Genomic DNA, 6,581 nt, shown 5'->3' with positions numbered 1-6,581 from the left:
GGCCCTTTTAAAACCTCCACATCAAACCTAGGGGGTCAGCGAGGATCTACTATTCCCCCTTATGGTCATTTGCCCCTTCGCTTTCGCCTCCTCTTGTCTCTCGATCCTACCGAGAGACAAGATGGCGGCCGCTACGGACTGTTTGGAATGTTGACAGACGCCGGAGAACCAATCAGCTTCGCTTCACAAAGCTCCGTTGCGTGAAAAGTACGCGTCCTGGGACGCTGCCCGGTCCGCTGTTACAGATATATATCTTTTTTTAAACGTTAATTTCTCAAAATCCACTGGAGCACATATATTGAGACCTACAAAAGGCACATCGGGCTACCAGTCCCTACAATTTTGCCAAGTTTCGTGCAAATCCATTCAGCCGTTCGGGCTAAAAGTGAGGCCAACCGCCCTATGGAAAACTCAATGTTAAAAACACGTTTTGGGACCCCCCTTTTTTCTCGGCCCCCCCTTGACGAACCCCCCCCCCAAATTTTCAAGGGCTGCTCAGAAACAAAATGTGCCATTTTCCTGAAAATTTCAGCCAATTCCGTCCACAAACGCCAAAGTTATTAGACATAGAATTTTCAAAAATCCCATAGAGAAAAAATCCTAACTATATATACCTACTGGCGACCGCCAGTAGGTAATATTTGTGTGTGTGTGTGTGTATATGTATATGTATATGAATATATATATCTTTCCAGTATTTTCCTCCAATGATCCCTGGAAAAAACAAGAGCCGCACTACTTGAGACTGCAGATTAGTTTATTGCACACCAAGACGACGCGTTACTGCATTAGCCTTTATCGAGTGATTACAGTACATGCAAATTCCCTTATAAATACAAGTGAGGGTTCATAGAAAGCAAGGACATACTTCACTTAATACACTTTGGCTACCGAGATTGTAGCAAAATCAACCTCGAATGATATTTATTAATGTTCACTGATCGGCAACAATGCAGGTAAATCAATTTTCTGGAGAAATGTATACATTAAACAATTTAAAGATAAAAATTGGAACAATTTACGATGCCTTTAAATAAGTATCACATTTCGGTCATTATTGTTGCCGCAATCAATAAAGTTAATTCAAATATTCAAAACCCTCCCTTTGCTGCTGCGATACCTGTATCTAATAATACAGAAAACACAAATTAATGTACTAAAATTAATTTTAGCCCTCTTTAGATGGTAAGTCTAGCAGGCATGGGGAACTATGTATCCATACAATCTTAACTAAACAGTTGTACAGTCACCTTGTGGCGGTAGTCAGAATTGCATCATATATCCTTGCAATACCCAACAGTAATGTTAGAGTCCTATACTACTATAGGATTCTCTTGACCGTCGCCATATAATAATGAGTAATCTACTCCATATGGAGCTTCTTGAGTCCTATCATGTCATCCTACTGAAGGAAATGTAAGCATGTTGGTGCATTATGTTCCAAACGGGTCATCCGTGAGTAAAAAAATAAATAAAAACAAAAATCCCCAAAATAACACACCCCAAAATAAATGTAGGGTGGTAAATAACTCGTCAAAGAATCTACCCCCTCCTCTTATGAGTAGTTGCCATCTAATGTTTATTGGCCCTGACTTAATGTATGAATTACGGAGTTGTTATGCCAAAGCAAGTCCTAAACGTTCCTAACATTAAAAGTAGGTGGTCTTGTTTAAAATCCTTTTGAGAGGAGAACATTGCTGCTGATAGCTAGTTATTCTAACGTCCTATATGGGTTGCCAGTTCCTCTCCACTGTTTAACCCATTAGGGGTTTTGGTATCTAGATCGATAATTTGTCTAGATTCTAGAATGCCAAGATCTTTCTCTCTGTCTCCTCCTCTTTGGTGTGTCAGGATCCACAGGACTGACCACCGCCTTCTGTACTCCAGTAGTAGTGGGGAACTAATCAGGTTGAACCCCAGGGCACTAGGTGCATTTCAATCACTTTAATCCTATCTAGGAAAACTGCCTGTCAAGTGGGGGCTCCTAGCAGGCTCTCAACACATGTGTCTCGCCCTTGGCTGATCCCCTCTTTCACTCCCTGTGTTCCCCAAGGAAGAAAAGCAAACTTATATTTCTTTTATTCTCTGCTCCTGTATATGGTGGTGTTTTCCTTATCTTTGCGGCAGTCTCTGTGACTCAACAAAGTCTCTGTGACTCAGCAACCTCCATGACTCAGCAGCCTACATGACTCATCAGCCTGGCAAAATGTATTTATCCCTCACCCAGGCTTATCATCAGTGCTTCGCATTGAGTTTCCTGTTGAAGATCCTGCGGCGTGACGGCTCTTCTCTGCATGTGCTGGTCATGTTCCATCCTTGCTGCTGCTATTCACAGATAAGCCTAAATCCTTTTTAGGCTACATTTCACTCTTGTGCTCAGTGGAATTCCATTGTTTTGACTCCCGGCTTATGTCTGGTTATAGGGGAGATCGTGGGTAACTGCGAATTAAACTCTTCACAGTCAGAGACTTCCTGACTTCATTTCCTATATCACAGTTTCCTCTTGATCTCACTCAGCTTACTTTATTTTACTTTGCATTGATTTTGGTCATTTCCTCCTTATATCGTTTATGTACTTTCATGCATAGTTCTTGCTGATAGAAGTGTATATTATTATTGCTGTGTTTATAGTTACCCTGTTACGTCTCTGGTTTTTCTCGCTGAAAAAAAGTCTTTTTAACGCTCTCAAGCCTTGGACATATTTCAGCTGAAGGATACCGATTATGTCTTTTCTCATTGAAATGTATTTTTCGCGAGTTATGGTGTGAGTGCAGTTCTGATTTATTCTAATCATTCTAAAAGACCTCTTTTATCATGACTCAATGCAGACATTTATGCACAATTTGTGTCATTGAATATTTGTGTTCTTTTTTATGTCTTTTACTACTGCTGCAGGAGCTGGTCTCCATACTCATTCCTAGCTTTAGAACAGATGCCCCAGATTGTTCTGTGACCCAGAGTTTGTTTCTCCACCGGCACGAACGCACATCAGTTGATTCTTTCCTTATTTTAGCTTTTTATTTTAACTATTTATTTAACTGAATTTTTGTTCCCAAACCCCCTTCTCTTGAGATTATCGGATGAGCACTGGTGTCTCTGGTTCAATGTACATCGGATGGCTTCTCATTTTGTTGGGGTCCAGCTAACTCTGCATGTCCAGCAGAGAAAAGAACTCGTTCCAACGTTCATCTTCCCAGATTGGTTCCTGACAGTGTGACAGGACCCTGTCCATTCTGTAAAATTGCAGTTGGTTGTTAGTGCTGTTATGCTTTTCAGCGAAATGTTTGGCTACAGGGTAGTTGAAATTGATATTATTTACAGCATGTAGGTGCTGTAAGATTCTCGTTTTTAGCTGTAGCTTCGTGCTGCTGACATATTTGACACCACATCGACACTCAAATATGTAAACGACAGATTCACTGGTACAGGTAATCGATTTCATGATGGTCTTTACGATTCCTGAATCTGTAATGTATGTCTTGCGACTTTTACTTTTCCTGCATGCTTTGCCGGAATTACATATTGTGAATCCTTTAATTGGATTCAGCCAATTGTTTGTAGCTCTTTCCTGTTGGTAGCTATGGACCAATCAATCTTTTATAGATTTGGGGCATCTGTATGTGATATTGGGCAAATTGCCTATGTGTTTGCCTATTACAGAATTGGCTATTAGGAGGCTCCAATGGGCTTTCATTGCCTTCCGTAATCTCATTGCTCCTCTATTGTAGGTTGTAATTGTCCAGGATGCCTCATTATTGTTATGGTCAGATGTGGGTCTCTTGTTGAAAAGTCATTCATTCTGTGTTTTACCCCTGACCTTACTTTTGGCCTCAAGCAACACCTTGTTGCTGTAACCTCTCTGTTTGAATTTTTGTTCCTTCATTGTTTGTTCCCCTCATAAAGTCCTCGTTCATACTGCAAGTACGGTGAGCTCGTAAGAGTTCTTCCCATGGGATACTTTAGACCAATGGTACGGGATGATTACTTGAGGCATGTAGGATGGTACTTCCGGCAGTAGCCTTTCTAAAAAGACTAGTAGTTATATTGCTCTTCACAATTTTTTACAGTAACATCCAAAAATTCTCAATAATCAATACTTATTTTGTGAGTGAAGCTTAGGTTTAGATCATTATAGCCCAACTTCCACTGCCAAGGTCTGGGGCCCATCCCAAATCAGGAACAGGTCATCTATGTACCTGATCCAGATTGGGATGTGGCCTGTATATACATTGTTAGTCTTTGTCCACACTACCTGTTCCTCCCACCAGCCTAGGAATAAATTCACCAGAATTTGGGAGAAAGATGTCCCCATTGTAGGTGCAGAATTTTGACTGTATAATATTTTCTCAAAAAGGAACATAGTTTGCTCTAAACAGTATAGCATCATTTCTTCCAACATTTTGTTATGTACCCAAAGTGTAATATGTCTGCTGCGTAAGAAGTGCATGGAAGCCTCTACCCCTTTCTTTTGATCAATGCACTTATATAGAGAACATATATCTAAGGCCATCATAAAGTAGCTTTCTTCCCACTGAATATCATGAATGCGCCTCAGAAAGTCGGAGCTGTTCTTGCAATACGATCTCAAATTAGTGACGTAGGGTCATAGAAACAGGTCAAGAAAAATAGAAGTATTTTCAAATAGTCCCCTTTTGAGGAGACTATTGATCACCCAGGTGGATTGGTGGGGCCCTTATGAATTTTAGGCAGTAGGTATAAACAGGGTTCTTGTGAATTATCCATTTTCAAAAATTTGAATTTATCATTGTCTATGAGTCCCATGTGATTCCAATCTTTAACCGGTCATGATATCTTCTGATTATCAATCTGCATGTGTCCCATCCGATCTCTTCATAGCATGTATGGTCAGCTGTTTGCAGTAAGGACTCAGTTCTACATTATTCGTTGACCATGATAACAATAATGCCTCCTTTGTCTGAGGGCTAGATGATGACTTTGAGGTCATTTTCCATATTCTTCAATGCTCGACGTTGTTCTTTAGATAGGTTGTTCCAATTGTGGTTTGTGCTGTCCCGTCTCATTTTCAACAGTTAATGAATCATTGCAGAACCGTAGGCTTCTATGTTATTATGTGGTACATTAGGGTTATTGTTTGATATCAGTTTGAGGCAACTATGGCTAGCCTAATTGGTTGTTCGTTGTTGGTCTCTTGATCATTTAAATTAAGGATCAACTCGATATCACCGACCTGGAGATCGGAACAATTTGTCATACCACTTCTGTCTTTTTAGCAGTCCATCCCCGGACATCCATTCAGTGAGTGAATGGATGTCTCAGTGGTATATAGGTGAGTAACTGAATATGTGAAAGGCAGTATAGAAGAGTGTTGTAGTATATAAGTGACTGTATGTGTGAGTGATTGTGAGAGTGGCTGTATCAGTGATAAGTATGAGCAAATTTTGCGGATTTGCAATCCACCAATTTGCGTGAAATTGCAAAACAAATCTGCAAGTTCAAGAAAAAATTCGCAAACTCACGGATTTGCAGTTTTGCACAAATAGACTGTACTATCTATACTTCTACTGGCAGTAAGTGCTACTTCGTTGGGTAAATATATAGTGCTTTTCCTACACTGTAGCTGTGTAAAGGGCCAGAAGAGTTGTCTCCAGTGACCATGTGTGTGCTACTATGGCATCACGCCGAAGGGTGCAGGGGTCCCTTGGGTGAGCTGTTCATCATAGTGGGTAAATGACCGGAAGACAGTGCACACCGCTAGTGTGTGGGCGGGGCCAAATGGACGGGCTTCTATGCGAGCTTCACATGCCTCTTGTGTGTATAAAATGTCAGAGACTGATCACAGCAGCAGATGAGGAGAAAGAAGCTCCTGGTCTCAGGAACTGCATGGGGATTGCACTCGTGAAAGTCAAGGATGCAGAGGCCTCCATCAGGCATCACAGCTACTTTTCTACGGTAGATACGGGAGAAAGCACACCTGCCCAGCGCCGTGGTCCCTTGAGTGAGCTGTCCATCATAGTGGGTCAGGGCGGAAAAACGGTGCACACCACTAGTGTGTGCTGCGGGGCTTCTATGCCAGTTCACATGCCTCTCGTCTGTATAAAAGGTCGAAGACCGATCAGAGCAGCAGATGAGGAGAAATAAGCTCCTGGTCACAGGAACTGCACAGGATTGCACTCATGAAAGTCAAGGATGCAGAGGCCTCCATTAGGCATCACAGCTACTTTTTGACGGTAGATACGGGAAGAAAGCACACCTGCCCGGCGCCGTGGTCCCTTGAGTGAGCTGTCCATCATAGTGGGTCAGGGCGGGAAAATGGTGCACACTACTAGTTTATGCTGCGGGGCCAAAGAGCCGGGCTTCTATGCAAGTTTACATGCCTCTTGTGTGTATAAAAGGTCAGAGACCAATCAGAGCAGCAGATGAGGAGAAAGAAGCTCCTGGTCACAGGCACTGCACAGGGATTGCATTCGTGAAAGTCAAGCATGCAGAGGCCATCATCAGGCGTCACAGCTACTTTTTGACGGTAGATAAGGGGAGAAAGCACACCTGCCCAGCGCCAGGGTTCCTTGAGTGAGCTGTCCATCATAGTGGGTCAGGGCGGG

This window comes from Lissotriton helveticus, chromosome 7 (assembly GCF_964261635.1).
Source record: "Lissotriton helveticus chromosome 7, aLisHel1.1, whole genome shotgun sequence".
In the NCBI taxonomy this organism is placed as follows: domain Eukaryota; kingdom Metazoa; phylum Chordata; class Amphibia; order Caudata; family Salamandridae; genus Lissotriton; species Lissotriton helveticus.
This window is presented reverse-complemented; position numbering follows the sequence as displayed.